This window comes from Lissotriton vulgaris, chromosome 2_1, assembly GCF_964263255.1.
Source record: "Lissotriton vulgaris chromosome 2_1, aLisVul1.2, whole genome shotgun sequence".
In the NCBI taxonomy this organism is placed as follows: Eukaryota; Metazoa; Chordata; class Amphibia; order Caudata; family Salamandridae; genus Lissotriton; species Lissotriton vulgaris.
The window spans coordinates 549,829,197-549,849,333 of NC_141687.1; the positions used below are offsets into that span (position 1 = coordinate 549,829,197).

The 20,137-nt window shown below is 42.5% G+C and overlaps 1 protein-coding gene across 1 annotated transcript in view; it reads left to right on the forward strand.

Moving 5' to 3' along the window:
* Window positions 1-20,137, forward strand: part of UNC80 (unc-80 subunit of NALCN channel complex) — a 2,521,865-nt gene that overhangs the window by 86,279 nt on the left and 2,415,449 nt on the right. The gene's annotated exons all lie outside the window — the stretch shown is intronic.

Genomic DNA, 20,137 nt, shown 5'->3' on the forward strand with positions numbered 1-20,137 from the left:
TCACATTTTACTATTCAAGGGTGGTCAGTGATAGGACCTGTGCATCGCAATGCTTTAGCTGCTTTTCCTGGGTTGCTAGTCCTGTGTATGATTTTTCTTGTGCTTCTAGGATTCCTCGATACTCAATATTCCAGTGTTTGTTCTCCAATCCTGCTTGTTCATCTGAGGTTTTTGCCACAGCTTTTTACCTCCTCAGTGGTGTGTCCTCTTATAAGGACAGTTGCCTGCTGCTTTTGTTGGTCCACCAGTTGATATAGTGGCTGCAGAAAGGAATCGCCCCTACCTCGGAGTAAAGTTGACTAGGATTCGAACACTGCCATCACGTCCAGCTCTTGAAACAAACACAAAACATTTTTGGAAAATAAAATACAAATATTCTAACAACAATCCTATACCTTTTAGTGTTATTATATACTAATAACATTAGATTAAATACACAGGGATTTAAATACATTTTTTAGAATGCTTTTTCTTAAAACTTTTTTTAAAAACTGCCAAAGAATGAACACTTGAATGGTCTGTTGCGTCCCCCTTTTAGGTAACCCAAAGAAAAAGCAACTCTCCCCAGTAACTGCTATGCCTCCCATACAGGATATGGGAACGGTGTCAAGTATCTCCTTTAGAGGGTAGCAAATGCAAGGAAAAACATTCAAAGAGGAAAAACCTCCTTGGTGATCTTATGAATCTTTTTTTTCTTTTTTTTTAAACCTTTATTGATAAACATGGAAATACAATAGCAGTCATATAGCCACCTTGGGTCGGCCGGCAACAGTTCCAATATCGTATCAGGATGAAAGAATACACAGCCCTTCAGCCGACAACCCTATGGCCTGGCGGCAATTAAACAATCATGTTATGTCATACATTACTGTACAGGAGAAATAAGGTTTTTATTCTGTATTTTTTGAAAAAACCACCAACCCAAAAAATATAAGGAAAATAACTGCAGAGGCTAAACGAAAGGCAGATACATAAGTAATCCTTCTGGGGAGGGCGTACCACATCCATAACTGTACATAGTCAACAGGAAGAGCTACCGGGAGGGGGAAAACGGGGAACAAGAGGTAGCCAGCAACACATAGACAAAATCCAAACTAGAAGGAACATCATGCTAAGGGGACTGTAGCACCTCCGGTGGAGGCTCAAATGGAGGGGTACAAATTTCACCACGATATTGGTTCCACTGATTCCATACCCTCCCCCATTTCTTGGGCCTGCCCAGAGCAATGTAGACAGTTTTTTCACGAAACATGCACCAGTCGATGTTTCTAGACCAGGCCGACAGACTCGGTGCCCTAGACGACCCCCACAATTGCGCAATGTCACGCTTGGCGATCATGTTACCCAAGGTGGCCCACTGCGTCTGGGCCACATTATAATCATTGGGCTCCCACACATTTAAGAGACACCTTCGGGCCTCCGGCAAAAGCGAAACACCCGTCACCTCAGACATAACACCATGCACACGATTCCAAAAGGACGCTACCGCCGGACATTCCCACAAAATATGAAGGAACGTACCCACCATGCCACACCCACGTTTACACAAATCATCTGAGACATACCCCATACACAACAAGCGAGGACCCGTCATGTACACTCGGTGTAGGATTTTTAACTGCACCAATCTCAGACGGGCCGAGATTGCTACCTGCTTCGGGGAGGATATCACCGCCTGCCAGTCCTCATCATCAAGTTCCAGTCCATCGCCGATCCTGGCCATGCGGAGCTGTAGAAGAAGGTCCGCTCGGTCGTTTATCAACTTTTTATATATAAGAGAGATCGTACTGTCCGGAACGTGTTCATCGAGTACTCTTTCCTCCAGAGATGAGGATTCTGGAACGGGCGTAACAGCCGGAAAAACAGAGGAAAGGGCGTGACGGACTTGTATGTACCGAAAGTATTCTCGAGGACCGAGTTTAAATTCTAGTTGCAACTCTTCAAAGGATTTTATCTTGTCCTTCCGCCAAAGGTCTCCCACCTTACTAATCCCAATAAGGTCCCACTTATCGAACCCCTTAGTCGTCCACAAATTGCCCAACCTCTCAGCAGCGTAAAGTGGAGTAGCTCGAGAGAGAGTATTCCACCAGCCCATAGCAGCGTTAGCGTTGTACCAGACCCGCACCGCAACTCTGGTAGGCCCCGTCACTGCCACATCGGACCGTTTTGAATAGAGCGCCCTGTTATAGTCTCCGCCCGGCAGCAGCCATTTATCCATAGCAAAAGCCGGGTTAGAAGCCGGACCATACATTGCATGATTAACCAAGCTCAGTTGAGAGGCCCAGTAATATCGTCGTATATCCGGCAACGCAATACCGCCATCATACCAAGGCAGCGTAAGCTTGGCCAAGGCAATCCGGGGACGTCAGGCCCACAACAGTTTCCTTTGTAGGCACTCGATCTTGTGGAAGTAGCTGGAAGGCACAAGATCTAAAGTATTCTGAAGGGCATACAAAAATCTGGGAAGGGACATCATTTTGAATAAGGCTGCCCTACCCACCAGGGATAGAGGCAGTCTGCTCCAGGCCTTCACATCTGCTTTTAAGCGAGTAAGCGGGGGGAGTAAGTTAAGCCGATACCTGACAGCCGAATCACGCGAAATATGGATTCCTAAATATTTAAACTCGGTGGATGATATTTGTATAGGACAGTTGCGCGGTACGAGTGGTGTATCGTCCGTGAGCGAATACACACAAGACTTGCCCCAATTGATGACCAGTCCTGAGTTCCTTCCAAAGGAATTAAGGACGTCAAACAGTACCCCCAAAGATTTCCGAGGGGAGGTGAGGTAAAGGAGAATATCGTCCGCATAAAGTGAAATGCGGTCTTCAAAACCGGCGGCCCACCTGATACCCTTGAGGGATGGTTCCCATCGCAAACAAGCGGCCAAGGGCTCGAGGGTCAAGGCAAAAAGCAGCAGAGAAAAAGGGCATCCTTGCCGCGTACCCCTTCCCAGAACAAAGGGAGCCGACACTCGACCGTTGACCACCACCTGGGCAAGGAGCTCCTCATAAAGGATGTATGACGCTCCATCGCGGCCACACTCATCTCGTGCATTTACATCGCGTCTATCACATCAGGCAGACCATAACATCGTGAGTCAACACATCGCTGACCTTGGCAACATGATTACATTCATTCCTATTGGCCCGAACATCACCCCGCAGAACATTACGTCGCAGTGGAAAACAACGCGGTTTTTGTTATTTGCCGCCTGCTCTCTCCCCATTGTTGCTTCTGTTTTAATGCATAGCGGTGCTTCACTTCGCCTGTTGGCTCCTGTGTGCTCCTTGAGGCTCAGTGGCACTTGCTACAACCAGGGTTTAGCATTCCACGCTATTCTCAGAGAGAAACTCAGAATCAGGAGAAAGATCTCTGAGGATGAGCGTGCTTTGGCCCAAGGAAGCTGCAGCAGTTAAGATGAGACCATTAGTGTAATATCTCACACTCGTCTTTACCAAGGGACCCTTGCGGAACCATCGAAAAGGATTCCATTTCCGGGAGACTGTATGTTCCTAAATTATAACATGATTGACTGCGCCTCGTTACCATGGGACATTCATTGAACCTCCGCAAATGAGGTCCTGTCCATTGCCAGGCGATATGACCTTCTCACAATATATCACAACGGACAGGGCCTTGTTTCCGTGGAACAGTTGTTGAACCTTTGGAAATAAGCTCATGCCCATTCCCAGGCGACAGGACCTTCCCAAAATATATGCCAAATGACCGACTTGAACATTTTCACCAGTTCCTGGAAAGCGTGCGGGTGGCCTTGTAGTGCAGTGCAGTGCAGTGCAGTGTAAGCAGTGCAGGTGGCCTTGTAGAACGGGCAGTGTAAAAAGTTCAGATGGCCTTGTACTGCAGTGCAGTGTAAGCAGTGCAGGTGGCCTTGTACTGCAGTGCAGGTGGTCTTGTAGTCCAGTGCAGTGTAGGTGGCCTTGTAGTGCAGTGCACTGTAAGCAGTGTAGGTAGTCTTGTAGTGCAGTGCAGTGTAAGCAGTGCAGGCGGCCTTGTAGTGCAGTATAAGCAGTGCAGGTGGCCCTGTAGTGCAGCACAGTGTAGGTGGCCTTGTAGTGCAGTGCAGTGTAAGCAGTGCATTTGTCCTTGTACTGTAGTGTAAGAAGTGCGGGTGGCCTTGTAGTGCATTTCAACACTGCAGGTGACCTTGGTGCAGTGCAGGGTAAGCAGTGCAGGTGGCCTTGTAGGACAGTGCAGTGTAGTGTAGTGTAAGCAGTGCCTTTGGCTTTGTCTGGTAGTGCTAAAACCTGGTCCAAACTCTGAAGACTTACTAGACAGGATGCTATTCTGGAGCAACCACTGACCAGTTCTCTTCTCTGCTTGAAATTCATCACATATCTGCTACTAAACTTGTGACAGGTTAATCTTATGTGCTGCCTTGAACAACCTGGGAAATGCCACACATGTTTATTAATAAACACGCACATGCACACGCAACGCAGATACAATATCTTCTCTCAGGAAAAAGACAGCTTCTGTTTTTTCTCACGATTCCACAATGTGACCTTGGGGACGGATATCCTTGGGTGTATGCTGGGTGCAAACAGAAAAAGCAAATAAACGACTTGGAAACGTCCTTACAGCCATCCATTTATCCGTCCGCCATCCATTCATCCATCCATCCACCCACCCATCCATCCACCCACCCACTCACCACACACACATCCTTCCACCCAGCCTTCATTCATGCATCCATCCTCCCTGCCATCTGCCAACCATTCATTAAATCTGACATCTGCACCATTATAACATATCTAGCGCTGCGTAGCTTTTCCGCATCCATGCATCACCTATCCATGCATCCATCCACCCACCACACAGCATCCATCCACCCATACACCCATCCATGCATCCATCCATACAGCCATCCATTCATCCATCCACCTATACATTCATCCATCCACCCCTACACCCATCCATGCCGTATTAAAAATGTAATGTAGCGCTGCACTTTTACTTTTGGTGAGTTGATAGGAGGCTCGAACTGTGGTTGACAACACCAAATTAGGCAAAGCTATCAGTCAGGCCACTTCCTCTCACTGGCATCGATGCGGTCATTCGAAGATATATGTTAGCCCGTTTTTAGTAAAAGGCCATTTGCTTCTGTTCTCCTTTTTTTAAAAGTTTTGTGTCACCCCTTTTACGTTTTGTATATATAATATTTATTAGCCCGTTTGTCCATGTATTGTTACTGTTTCCGTTTAGTATAATTGTAAATTATTGTAATTTCCGTTTTGTATAGTTGTTAATTATTGTACTTGTAACATAAATGTTAGCCCGTTTCCGTTTGCATCCTCAAAAGTTCTGTTTTTATGAAAGTCGCATTTTCTTGCGTTGCAATGGCATGTTAACATCGCATGCGTTGTAATTGCATGCGATGTTAATGCCATGGCGCCGTTGTAGCATGCGCACTAAAAGGCTGCGATGCCAACGACAATGCGCTGTTAAAGTCGCGGTGCGATAGCACCGCGATGTATTTACATCGATGTAATGGGTGTTTCCCCTCATATAGTAATCGGACCCAGCCGATGAACACAGGTCCGAAGCCAAACTTTGCCAGAGCCGCCCATAGATATGGCCATTCCACTGTATCAAATGCCATGGTGGCATCTAAAGAAACCAAAATGGCCGGCTCACGTAGCGTCTCCGCCCTCAACAGCACGCCATGAAGATGGCGTAAATTCAGCGCGGTATTACGGGCTGGACTAAAGCCAGATTGGTCCAGGTGTCCCAAATCTCTGATCACTTTAATCAGACGGTTAGCTAATATTTTCGCCAAGACTTTAGGTTCCACATTCAGAAGTGAAATAGGTCTATAGGAGGTACAGAATTCACGGGGTTTACCCTCTTTAGGGATCACCACGATAGACGCTAAGCGCTGATCACGGGGAAGCGAACCCCTCTCCCTAGACTCCAAGAACATAGAGCGAAGATATGACGCCATTTTGTTCGGACACAACTTGTACAGCTCGATGGGTATACCATTTGGGCCCGTAGCTTTTCCAGAGCGGATGGAGCGAATAGCGAGCGCTACTTCATCAGTGGAGAAATCCGCCTCCATTAGCTCTCTATCAGAGTCGGACAGGCAAGGCAAAGCAATATCCCTAAGAAAAAGATGGGAGTCTTCCTCCGGCCGGTCCGAGACCGGCGCATACACCGTTCGAAAGTGACAAGCAAACTCCTCCACAATCGCCAACGGATCCGTCACACGTACACCATCCACTCGCTCAATCACAGGCACCACACGATTCAATCTCTCCCTTTTGTCCAACCAAGCTATCAACTTCCCCGCCTTGTCGCCCACATCATACAAACGGCCCTGTTGTTTTTGACTCATAGCTTTCGCGGCATTCGTAACCAAGGCTTTATAATCAGACTGCTTCAGTTGCAAAACATGCACTTTTTCACGCGTGACCCCACTCTCAAGATCCCTCTCCAAAGCCACTATATCAGACTCCAACTGTTCAACCACCCCATTGTGGCGCTTCTTGGAGCTGGCGACCAGCGACAGTGTCTGGCCCCGTATCACCGTTTTAAAAGCTTCCCATAGGGACACAGATGATGACACGGATCCCACATTGTCAGCGAAGTAGTGATCTATAGCTTTAATCACCCCCGCCCTAGTCTCTGGAACACAGAGATGTCAGGGATTAATTGGGGCGACCCGGCCCCCTGCGTCTAAATGGAGATCTATATGGGTCCATAGCGGGGAGTGATCCGAAACGCCTCTAGGCAAATGTCGAGTCTCTCGCACCGTCGTGGCCTGGGCTGCGGGCACAAGGAAATAATCAAGTCTGGCTAAGCTCCCATGGGCCCCGGAGTGGAAAGTATATTGGGCCTGCCCTGGGTGAAGCATCCGCTAACAATCCACCATACCAAAACTTTCCAAGAAACTACTAAGGCAGGACTGCGATGGCGTAAGAGCCCTGGGAGGATGTCGATCTTCTAGGCCATCAACCACCGAGTTGAAGTCCCCTCCAACCACCAGAAGCCCCTCAGGAAGCCTCAGTACCAATTTCCCCAGGTCGACAAATGTGGTGGCCTGCAAACCCGGGGGAACATATACCGAGAGGATGGCAACCGTTCTCCCCTCCCACCTACCAACAATCGCTGCATATCTACCCCTGTCATCCAATATCGTTTCATCAATCTCCAAGGGAAGGGAACTACGGATCATAACACCAGCCCCTCTAGAGCCCGAAGTGAATCCCGAGTGTGCCACCAACCGGTAGCCCCTCCGGTTCATTGCATGGAACGTGTTCCCCACCAGATGCGTTTCTTGCAGTAGTACAATGTCGGGGGAATAGCGCTTCACATATTGGAGTACAATTCCCCATTTTATTTTGTCCCCCAAGCCGTTGACGTTTCAACTCAAGATTCTCAACGCCCTACCCCCATCCCGAAAGTGAGTAGTCGGGTCCCCCAAACCCCACGAAGGAGACACAGAATAAGCAACAATACGTAGCCTCAAGAACAATGCAAACAAGAAAAAGAAAACCCATCCCCCCTCCCCCCTCCCCCTGAATACCAAAACAACAACCCCCCACTCTGCACCCCTGCAATAAATCAGAAAACCACCCCATTCAGCAGTGTGCCTGTCGCCCTACCCCAGAAAACTAAACTACAAGTAGAAAAGGAAAAAACCCCCAGAGGAGGAAAAGTCCCCGAACTCCCCGCCGCCCCAGGGCTTGTCTTGAAAAAAAGTCATTGACCCAAAAAAGGATAACAATCCACCGTAGCACAATACGATGGTAGCACACACCGGTGCCCCTACTCCTCCTGGTCCCGTTGGCTGCCTTCAGCACCTCTGGATTGTTCCGCACTGTCCCGTGGCATAGATAATGTGTCCAACCAGTCACTGACCACCTCTGGCATGTCAAAGAAGAGCACCCGCTCATTATTATCTTCGATGCGCAATCGGGCGGGGAAAAGCATAGCATACTTCATGCCCAGATCTCTTAGTCTCCGCTTCACCCCAGTAAATCCCAGTCTCTGCTTCTGCACCGAATGGGTAAAATCAGGGTAAAAGTTGATGGATGCATTCTCAAACTTAGTGGGGCCGCTAGTCCTCGAAGCTTGCAAAATGGCGTCCCTGTCTCTGAAATTAAAGATCCGCGCAATGATGGGTCGCGGGGCCGTCCCCTGCTTGCGTCTGCCGCCCGGAATTCTGTGGGTGCGCTCCACCGCAAAAAGGTTACTCAGGCCCTTAGGGGCGAGGTGGTTGACGATCAGATCTTCAACGAGCAAGTCCGTCGATTGATCGGCTGAGGACTCCGGAACTCCGACTATGCGAACATTATTGCGCCTAGCATGACTTTCGAAATCCTAAAGCCGGCAGGCAAACTGGTCACTCGAGGTCCGAAGAGTCCGGATCTCAGTCTGGAGTTCGGAGACATCCGTGGTAAGACTGGCTGTCTTGACATCCAACGACTTGACTCTCTCGTTGGTTTTAGCCAAGTCCGCCCTGATCAGGCCCACATCCACTGCCACGTGTCGATCTTGGCTGCCAAGGTCTCGTATTGTTGGCCCATCGACGATTGTATGCTGGCGATGGCGCCCATCACATCTCGAAGTGTTGGCTCCTCCGACTCCGGGGGGCCACCACCAAGGTCCTCCGGGGTTTTACCAGTCCCGCTGGGAGAGCCCTTATTGCGCGCAAATCTGTCCATAATGGTGGTCTGAGTCACGCCACCACAAGTCGCATTCTTGAGGGACCGCTTTTCGCTCTCAGACTTGGCCGCCATGGTGGGGTGCGCGCCCCTCAGGGGCTTTTGGGACCTGGTGTAAATGGCTCCCCCCAAGGAAAACCACGAGAGGTTGAAATGCGGGGCGTCGGTGAAGATCAATCAAGTGACTGCGTTCACAGGCCAGTTAGAGCACTAGGCAGCCACCTCCAATCTTCGTAGGCAGAGAAAACGAAAACGAAAGTAGACCCCGGGTAGCCATCCCCTACCACAGGCCGTTGTTGTTCAACTACTTTCGGGATGCCCCAGATGCCCAAGTCGGTGTACAGACAAAATATCGACTCCAAAATATCGACTGGACATAATATCGAGTTTTAAATATAGGCTGGACAAAATATCGACTGGACATAATATCGACTACAAAAATATCGTTTTTTAGGTAAGTGAAGTAATATCGACTGTATAAAATATAGATAGCAAAAATATCGAATTTTTAATAATATATAATATTTTATAGTGTATTTTTATGTAATAATATGTGTGAATAGTGTGTATTAATGTTATAAAATATTTTATTAAATGAATTTTGGTTTTATAATAATTGCGTAATGTAATTCTGTAGCGGGTTGTGGGTTTATAGGGGAATAGGGTGGGAAGTAATTTAATAATAATTAATTAATTAATATATGTTTGTTAATATTTTAATTAATAATTAATTGATAATTAATTAATATTAATTAGTTAATTAATTAATATAATTCTGAACATATTTTGTATTAGTAATTAATTGTTAATTAATTAATTGTAATTAGTTAATTACATTAATTAGAGTAAATTTTTAATATATATAATTTTGTGTTATTTTTAAGTAATTAATTTGGAAAAAATAATATTAATTATTAAAATAATTACAGCTAATGTTCTAATATATTTACTTTATTGTTATTGTTAATTAATAATTAATTGGTAATTAAATAATATTGATAAATTTTGGGTAAAGGAGCATTTTTAGGGTTCAGAGTCAGTTTTCAGTTTTAGGGTAAAGGGGTATTTTTGGGGTTCAGGGTCAGTTTTCAGTTTTTGGGTAAAGGGGCATTTTTAGGGTTCAGGGTCAGTTTTCAGTTTTAGGGTAAAGGGGTATTTTTAGGGTTCAGGGTCTGTTTTCAGTTCATGGGTAAAGGGGTATTTTTAGGGTTCAGGGTCAGTTTTTAGTTCATGGGTAAAGGGCTATTTTTAGGGTTCAGGGTCAGTTTTCAGTTCTTGGGTAAAGGGGTATTTTTAGGGTTCAGGGTCAGTTTTCAGTTTTTGGGTAAAGGGGCATTTTTAGGGTTCAGGGTCAGTTTTCAGTTTTTGGGTAAAGGGGTATTTTTAGGGTTCAGGGTCAGTTTTGGGTTTTTGGGTAAAGGGGTATTTTTAGGGTTCAGGGTCAGTTTTGGGTTTTTGGGTAAAGGGGTATTTTTAGGGTTCAGGGTCAACAAATAAGATTGTAAAAAATTATTTTTATTATTTTCATTTATTATTTAATTATTATAATTTAATTTAAGTAGTTTTAAGTATATTTTAGTAATTAAAATTTAATATTAATTTAATTTGACACTGTTTTTAATAAAGTCGATATTTTTTACATCTATATTATTGTTAACGATATTTTGTACTCGATATTTTTGTACTTACCTGTTTGTAGATACAAACTCGATATTTTGACTGTCGATATTTTGTCCACGATATTTTGGCAAGTCGATATTTTGTCCCTCGATATTATTTCAGTGATCCGCCCAAGTCCCGGGAGGAGCCACGGTGTAGGCCTCCAGGCTTCAGGAAGGAGTAAGTCGGGCGCCCGGCATCCGATTCAAAATCTGAAAAAGACCTTTCAGATCAGGAGAGTCGTGGCTAGTAGAACCCATCGTCAGAAACAGGATTTGCACCAGGATAGACGGTGGAGCCGGCAACGTTTTCGGGAGCTCACAGCTCACGCAACCATCTTGGATGCGCGCTAAGCTCCTCCTCGGTCTTACGAATCTTGATTGAAGTTGAAGATTAGAAATATTAAGAATGGCAAACACCAAAACTCCTCCTTTTGGGAGATGGAAGATGAAAGAGCCAGACTAAATATTAGGAGTCCAGAAGAAGACTTTAAACAATGGGAATACTGCATCTGCCAGTCGTTGGAGTCCTGTGCCCCACTGAAAAAACACGCAAACCCCACAACCAGACCAGGAAAGCCCATGGTTCAATGAACAGCTGCTTTCACTGAAAAAGCACTGTTCGAGAGTGGAAAGGGATTGGAGAAAGGACTTTGACACTGGAAAAATAATCAATTATAAAGCCGCAATCAGATGCTATCACAAAGAACTAAAAATGGCACCAGCTACATTTTATGAGAAGAAATTTAACCAAGCTCTTAACTCCCCTAAGGAACTTTTTAGAGTAGTCAAATATCTGACTACCCCCAAAGAAACTAATGGCTCTCCAAAGGCCTCGACAGAAAGATGCAATCAAATAGATTTGTTCTTTCATAAGAAAGTGACTGATATAAATGGCCTCTTTCAGAACGCTAATCTAAAGCTAATGTGGAGAAGTGTGGCTCAATGGTTGGAGCGGCAGACCCTGATGCAGAGGTCTGTCCAGGGACCAGGGTTCAATTCCCACCTCGGCCGGCCTTGGCGGGGTCTTGAGCTCTAATTTCGTCGGACCTGATTTCTCGCCTCGGTGCCTATTCTAATCATGGGTCCCATGCTGCAACTCTGGGAAATAGCTTGCTTAATCTCCACAACGGCCCCAACAGCGCTGGGATGCCTGACTTCACCTTGGGGATGCCCAGGAGTGGACATTTCACAGGGAAAAGCCAGGAAGGGTTCCTCAGCAGTATGAGTACAAGCGTCGGGAGACCCGGTCCGGGTAGCTGTGCGCTATACAAGTACAAAACATTTACATTTAATCTGCCTGCCCTAGAAGAGCCCCATGGGGGCAGTGTCCTAGCTTCTGCCCCCTGCCTAACAAAATTTCCCAGCCTTGATGAGGATTCTACTTTCAAGTTGCTCAAATCCATTAAATCTGGTTTCCTACTTGACTCTGCACCTCCTCACGCTATTCTTAAAGTGATGGAGGCAATTCTCCCGCGCTAGTGAAAATCCCCAACAAGTCACTAGAGTCAGGGTTGGTCCCCCAGGCTTGGAAACATGCCATTATAAAGCCAATCTGTAAAGATCTGGGTGATGTCATGTTCTTGGTCCCCTAGCTATGATTAGGATCCTCCCGACGTGTTTTCCAACTGAGGACAGTAGAAGGAGAGCACCAGTGTTTTGGATGCAGCTCCATGCTGGGGATGCTACTGAAAATAAAACTACTTTCCTAATCTACAAGGACTCATCTTTTCATAGCGACAAGGATGGGATCAGGTACTTGTAGCATGTGGGAGTCAGCGCCTGCACACAGAGCAGCGCGTGGAAGGCAGCACACGAAACGTAGGTGTAGCGCGAGACAATCAGCGTATATTTTAAATAAAGTTCGGCATGAGACGCAGCAGTGGCGCGAGGCATTAGTGTATATAGTTAAACGCCGGGCTCATTGCTAGGCAAAACAACGATAAGAGCGCGAAGGATTTCTTGTCAATTTCTTCCCCTTTTTCCGTAAAAGGTTACGCAAATTCAGAAGGCAGTAATTGTAATTCTCTTGTAGAGTACTCACACGCAGTAAACTTTTTCGTCGTCTTGAAGTTTAATTCCAGGGGTGGAGATGCTAGTACTGCCCCCTGCACAGGAACTCGTTGCCAGGAAAAGATGAGTACTTGTCTTCAAATACTCATCTTTTCACAATCGTAAAGAAATCCAATCTGAACCTGGACATACTGAGCAACCTACGACCCATCTCTCTCCTCGGCAAACTCCTGGAAAGGCCCATAAACCAGACTTTAGTTAAGTACCTGGAGGAGAACAAGCTTCTCCTTCCCACGCAGATGGGCTTCCCTACCTTTCTCAGCATTGAAGTCCTGCTTTTCGTAGTCATAGAGGAACTGAAAGCCATTCTGGACAGCAGAGGGTCAGCCACGATCATATTGCTTGATCTTAGTGTGGCATTAAATACCGTCAACTATGCCATATTGAAATACAGACTGAACAAAATAGGTATCTGGGACAAAGCAAAGGAATGGCTATGCTTTTACTAGACGATCGGACAGCCCGCCTATGAAATTCGGAGTACCGCAGGGCTCTTACCTAAGCCCTACTCTATTTAATATATATGTTAGACAGCTTGCTACCATCACACAGGAATTTGGCAGCCTATGCATATCATATGCTGATGACACCCAGTTGATCTTCGCTCTACCCCAAGATTACAATCAGGATAACTCTCTACTGGGTCCATGTCTTAATAAATTAGGCCACTGGATGTCAAACAACTATCTAAAATTGAATGGCGAGAAGACCGAACTCATGTTCTTAGGCAACAGGGCCATTCCTAGGCCACTAGACAACTGGCCACCCTGCATTGGGGACCCTCTGGTCCCTAAACTGGCGGTAAAAACATAGGCATCTAGCTTGAGCGCTCACTCTCAATAAACAAATAGCAAGCAAACTGTTGTCCAGTTGCTTCGTACTCCAGAGGATGCTCAGAAAGATATTGGAACGTATCCCATAGCAACTTAGGAAAGCCGTCCTCCAGTCTTTGATAGTCTCCCATCTGGACTATGGAAACTCTCTTTACCTGGGTTCACCCAAGTGTGTGATCAAGAGGCTCCAGACAGTGCAGAATGCGGTGGCTAGGCTCCTGCTCAAATTCCAGAGACATACGCCAGTAAGAGAATCCCTGAAACTACTACACTGGCTCCCCATCGCGGCAAGAGTGAAATTCAAATCCTTCTTTATTGTGAACAGGCAGTAACTAATAAAGGCCCACTAAAACCCAGACTCCTAAACTCTGCATATGCCCCCATGAGATCACTTAGGTCCTCTCATTCACACCTCCTCCGTACCACCAGAATAAAAAAATCTAGATGGGGAGGCAGAACCTTCTCACACCTGAATGAGCTCCCTTGGACCTTAGAGCACAGCAAAACAAACTGATTTCTAGGAAAAAGTTGAAAACCTGGCTATTCCCGCTAACACACTAAGGGCTCTGGCTCTCACCTCAGCTCCCATTGTCAGAGCGTGGAAGCCTTTGGGTAGCCATACCCTATACAACTCTCAAAAAATAGAAATAGAAATATTAGGAGAATGATCAGTTATAGGTTGCAATTGCATAGAGCAAACATTGGGGACAAAATGGAAGAGGTAACAAATCCCCAGCGACGTAGAACTCTTGCATAAAGTATGATCTAACAAGAACTGACATCACAAGAGAAAGATTTTACTTCATTTTGGATAGAGAGCTCAACTTACCACTATCTCGGAAAGGATATGTTATAAGGCTTGAAAACGCCTTTCTGGAAATCATGGCATTCATCTGGGAAGTAAAGAACCCGAAGTTTGATATCTTTCTCTCAGTGCTGTTTTCTGCGATCCCACCGAAGCAGTGGCAGCAGACAAACATTGAAAATAGTGGAGCGTAAGTGAATGAGCACAACTGCTCAAAACGGGGTTTGGGCACTATGGTACTGTGCGCAGAATCACAAATATTTTTTGAAACATACGCACACAACCACACTGAGCCAGACATACACATTCTTGCCTCTGTCCCACCCCCTCAGTCTCTGGTAGGAGGTTCATTGACAATGTATGTTTCTGGACACAAGTAGCACTTACAATCAAAAGCAAGGTTACAGTTTTCCAGGCATCACTATTTTAAAGTTAGGAGCAAGGTGCATGTACTCCAAATGACCTGTATGTCTTTACTGAAAATACCAGGGACAGGTCTTCTCTTGCAGGTCAGGCCTAAAACTGGCACTTTTCTATTTCTAAGCAGGATTTTGACCATGTCATGACTGTCATAGGTCGTAAATTGCACCATGTCAGCAGTGAGTAGCTCATCCCATTCTGCTTTTTGTATTGCATGCTGGCCCAAACAGTTTCCTTTTTCTCATTCAAAATGCCAGGTGGCATGTAGGAAAAGGAAAGGTGTAGCCATAACTAACAGTGCTATTATTATTCTCTGGCAATTAGTACCTTGCAACTCTGGACTGGCCTCTTCTAAAACTCTTCCGAATATCTCCCCCACTTTTACAGTTTTCTTATGGCTTAAATCGAAAAACATGCCTGATCAGATTATGTAATATCATAAATATCAGTGACATCAGTGCCATAAATTACTCTTAATTCATCTGCAGGCTAGAGGGGTGAATGGGGAGGGGGAGGGGGAGAGAAGAGGAAGCAGGCGTGTGGTGGAAGAGCGCGAGACAAGAAGAGTCTGTCTCAGCAGTTCCGGAGGGTTGGGCCTATTCTGGAATTCAATCGATAAAGGCACAAGAGTGGAAGGGCACATATCCTCAAGTGACTCTTCTTCAGAGCCCATAGCTCTTAGTTGTTGCACACTCGTCACCCCATGCTTGTCTCAAAATCTGCTGACATCTTGGAATGGACGAACTCCATCACAGCCCTCGCCTGCACCACTGCCATTGCAGGTTCTACCAAATCTCTTGGGATTATTTTGGACGGCAACCTGAATATGATTGAACGGTAGGTAGACAAAATATCGATATTTTACTGTTGACCTACAATAATATCGATGTTTTATTATCGCAGAGGGACAGAATGTACAAGGTAAGTAATATCTATTTTTTTAATATTGAAGGGACAGAATTTCTAAGGTAAGCAATATCGATTTTGTTAATATCAATGTAAGTAAAATCGATGTTACTAATATCGATGTTAGTTATATCGATGTTACTAATATCAATGTTTATATGATTTTTATGTATAATATCATGTATTTAATATGTATTTTTTTTATGCAATTTAAGTAAATTTTGTATTTTAGTACCGTAGCGGGTTGTGGGTTTATAGGGGAATAGGGTTTGAAGTAATTTAATTATACTAAATAAATTATTAATTTTTAGGTATTATAAATTAATGTTAGTTAATTGGTAATTAATTTTAATTAATTGGTAATTAATTTTAATTAATTGATTAATTGATAATTATGTTCCGTAGCAGGTTATGGGTTTATAGGGGAATAGGGTGGAAAGTAATTTAAATGTAATTAAGTAATAATTTATTTTCATTAATTGTTTTTGCTAATTATTTTATTGTTCATTTATTTTGTAATTGTAATTACTTTTTATTAATTGCTAATTAATTTTAATTAATTTATTAATTGATAAGTATGTTAGTGTATTATTTTATTATTGGAGTTTGTTGTGCGTTTATAGGGGAATAGTGTTTAAAGTAATTGATATGTAATTAAGTAGTTAATACATTTATAGTTGGGTATTGATAATTAATTGATTGGATATTTTTATTAATTGGTAATTCATTTTAATTAATTGATTAATTGATAATTATGTTAGAGTATTTTTTTATTATTTGAGTTTGTTGTGCCTTTGTAGGGGAATAGTGTTTAAAGTAATTGATATTTCATTAAGTAGTTATTAAATTTATAGTTGGGTATTGATAATTAATTTATTGGATATTAATTATTGATTGGTAATTATTTAAAAGTATACTTTTTTGGTTATGAAAATTAATTTATTGTTGTTTAATCATTAATTGATAATTAAATATTACTAAATAATATTGATTGATATTTTTAATGTATATATTAATAAGTAATTATTAATTGGCAATTAATGTTTGATCACTAATATTTTTGGTTTAACAAATTATTTAATTGTTTAATATTAGTTAATTGGTAATTACTTTTTAATATTTTAAATTCTTTTGTTGTAAGAAATATGCTATTGTTTAATGTTTATTAATTGGAAATTAATATTTATTAATTATTATTAATTGGTATTTATTATTAATTTATTGTTACTTCATTATTCATTTGTAATTATGTTTTTAATAATTATTTATTGGTATTTGTAAATAGTTTATATTGATTTAATTAATCATTTTAAAATATTTTACATATGAATTTATTTATGAGTATGTTATTTTTAACTTCTACGCTATCCAACACTTTCCCTACCGTTGCACTCTCTGGAGTGGAAATAGTAATTTTTACCCGTATGCTATCCAACACTTTCCCTACTGTTGCACTCTTTGAAGTTGAAATAGTAATTCTTACCCCTACACTATCCAACACTTTCCCTACTGTTGCACTCTCTGGAGTTGGAATAGTAATTTTGACCCCTACACTATCCAACACTTTCCCTACTGTTGTACTCTTTGGATTGGGAATAGTACTTTTTACCCCTACGCTATCCAACACTTTCCCTACTGTTGTACTCTCTGGAGTTGGAATAGTAATTTTTACACCTACGCTATCCAACACTTTCCCTACAGTTGAACTTTCTGGAGTGGGAATAGTAATTTTTACCCCTACGCTATCCAACACTTTCCGTACTGTTGCACTCTTTGGAGTGGGAATAGTAATTTTACCCTTACGCTATCCAACACTTTCCCTACTGTTGCACTCTCTGGAGTTGGAATAGTAATTTTTACCCCTACGCTATCCAACACTTTCCCTACTGTTGAACTCTCTGGAGTGGGAATAGTAATGTTTACCCCTACGCTATCCAACACTTTCCGTACTGTTGCACTCTTTGGAGTGGGAATATTAATTTTACCCTTACGCTATCCAACACTTTCCCTACTGTTGCACTCTCTGGAGTTGGAATAGTAATGTTTACCCCTACCCTATCCAACACTTTCCGTACTGTTGCACTCTTTGGAGTGGGTATATTTTACCCTTACGCTATCCAACACTTTCCCTACTGTTGCACTCTCTGGAGTTGGAATAGTAATTTTTACTACTACGCTATCCAACACTTTTCCTACTGTTGCACTCTCTGGAGTTGGAATAGTAATTTTTACCCCTACGCTATCCAACACTTTCTCTACTGTTGCACTCTTTGGATTGGGAATAGTATTTTTTACCCCTACGCTATCCAACAATTTCCCTACTGTTGCAGTCTCTGGAGTTTGAATAGTAATTTTTACCCCTGCGCTATCCAACACTTTCCGTACTGTTGCACTCTTTGGAGTGGGAATATTAATTTTACCCTTACGCTATCCAACACTTTCCCTACTGTTGCACTCTCTGGAGTTGGAATAGTAATTTTTACCCCTACCCTATCCAACACTTTCCGTACTGTTGCACTCTTTGGAGTGGGTATATTTTACCCTTACGCTATCCAACACTTTCCCTACTGTTGCACTCTCTGGAGTTGGAATAGTAATTTTTACTACTACGCTATCCAACACTTTTCCTACTGTTGCACTCTCTGGAGTTGGAATAGTAATTTTTACCCCTACGCTATCCAACACTTTCTCTACTGTTGCACTCTTTGGATTGGGAATAGTATTTTTTACCCCTACGCTATCCAACAATTTCCCTACTGTTGCAGTCTCTGGAGTTTGAATAGTAATTTTTACCCCTGCGCTATCCAACACTTTCCCTACTGTTGCACTCTTTGGAGTGGGAATAGTAATTTTTACCCCTACGCTATCCAACACTTTCCCTACTGTTGCACTCTCTGGAGTTGGAATAGTAATGTTTACCCTTACGCTATCCAACACTTTCCGTACTGTTGCACTCTGTGGAGTGGGAATAGTAATTTTTACCCCTACGCTATGCAACATTTTACTTACTGTTGTTTGTTTTGGAGTTGTAATAGTATTTTATTTCCTCTGTTATTTATTATTTTTTGTATTGTTTTAGCTAATGTAGTATATAATTAATTTTCAAAATATTAAAAGTAAATGAACCTTATTTTAATTTGTTTTGCATAATTATTTAATTTTTATTTATAGTAATATTTTATGTGTATAGATGAATTTGTAATGTATAATATTTTTAATTAATTTTAACTTATTAAAATTATTATTAAAACTGATTATTAAGTATATATATGATATATTATATGTATATGTTTAATTAATATTGTATTAAATTATGTATATTACTTATTAATTTTAAATATTATAACATATTTTGTAACTATGTTTATTATATTTTTGTGTATTATTAATTTATTTTACCTATTTTTTATTTTAAAAAACAATATTTTTTTAAACAATATTTTTGACATCGATATTTTTTCTCTCGATATTTTTGTACTTACCTTGTTGTAGATAGGATGTCGATATTGTTGACATCAATATTATTGCTCCGATATTTTTGTACCTCGATTTTTTGTCTTTCGATATTTTTTCAGACATTCGATTGAACACATCAACGCAATGGCCATATCTGCCAGATTCCATCTGAGCTACTTGAGAAAACTAAAATCCATTCCTTGGAACTGCGAGCTAAAAACTGCTGTGTAGGCGATAGTTATCTCCGGAATCAAATATGCCTGCTCCACACAATCTGGCCTGCCTAAGACTTCAACTGCCCCCCTAATAGCTTGCCTCAAAGCAGCAGCCAGACTCTTATCTGGTAAAACATTTTTTTACCATTTCTCAACACAACTGAAGGCCTTGACCTGGCTTCCCCTTGAAGGCAGAATTCAACTCAAGCTGGCCTGCATCACTCACAAAGCCTTGTACATGAACTCCCCGGCATATCTCACCCAGAAGATCGTGCTATCTGGGAGATCCAGAAACTCCAGATCCTCCAGAGACCGTGTGCTTCAGCCACCCCGCTTCCGCAAGGCAAAAACATACAATTGAGCATTCTCCGGAGCTGCACCAAGAATCAGGAACTCGCTTCCTTCCTCCATCAGAAGAATATCTTCCCTGGCGCTTTTCAAAAAAGAAGCTAAACCCTTCCTAATGAGCAACTTCCTCCAATAATGCTCCCTTGGTGCACATTCTGCCTTTTTTGTGATTTGTTTTTCTCGATTGACCTGCTACTTGGAACAACTCTCACTCCTTCCAATGCGTTCATGGAAAAATAGAAGGCGCACTCGTTGTAGTCACACACAGGGGCGTTGAGCCCATAGAAAAAAGTTTTCTTTATTTCGGTAAGTTTTTTTACCAAGATCGAAAAACAACCAACGCGTTTTGTTCCATGTTGGAACTTCATCAGGGCTGTAATAAACATAATAAAGCACAAATATAAGACCAACTGTACAAAATATTCATAGACCAATGCATTTAGTACATAACAACAAAGAAATCAATAAGTACAAGACAGAAAAGGGCCCATTTTAAGTTACACAAAAAAACTTTAAACTTTAAAAAATAAGACATGCGCACACGTACAAATAAATATATACATAGGTACCACATCCTTAAGAATATAACTAAAAACATGACATTGTGCATTTCTATATAAAATTCTTCAGAAGAGGTACAGTACATTCATTGTTGACTTTACTAAGAATCTTTAAGGTACAAATCACCATAGTCCCTAACATCACTCCTGCCACTCACTAGAGTAGAAAGAAG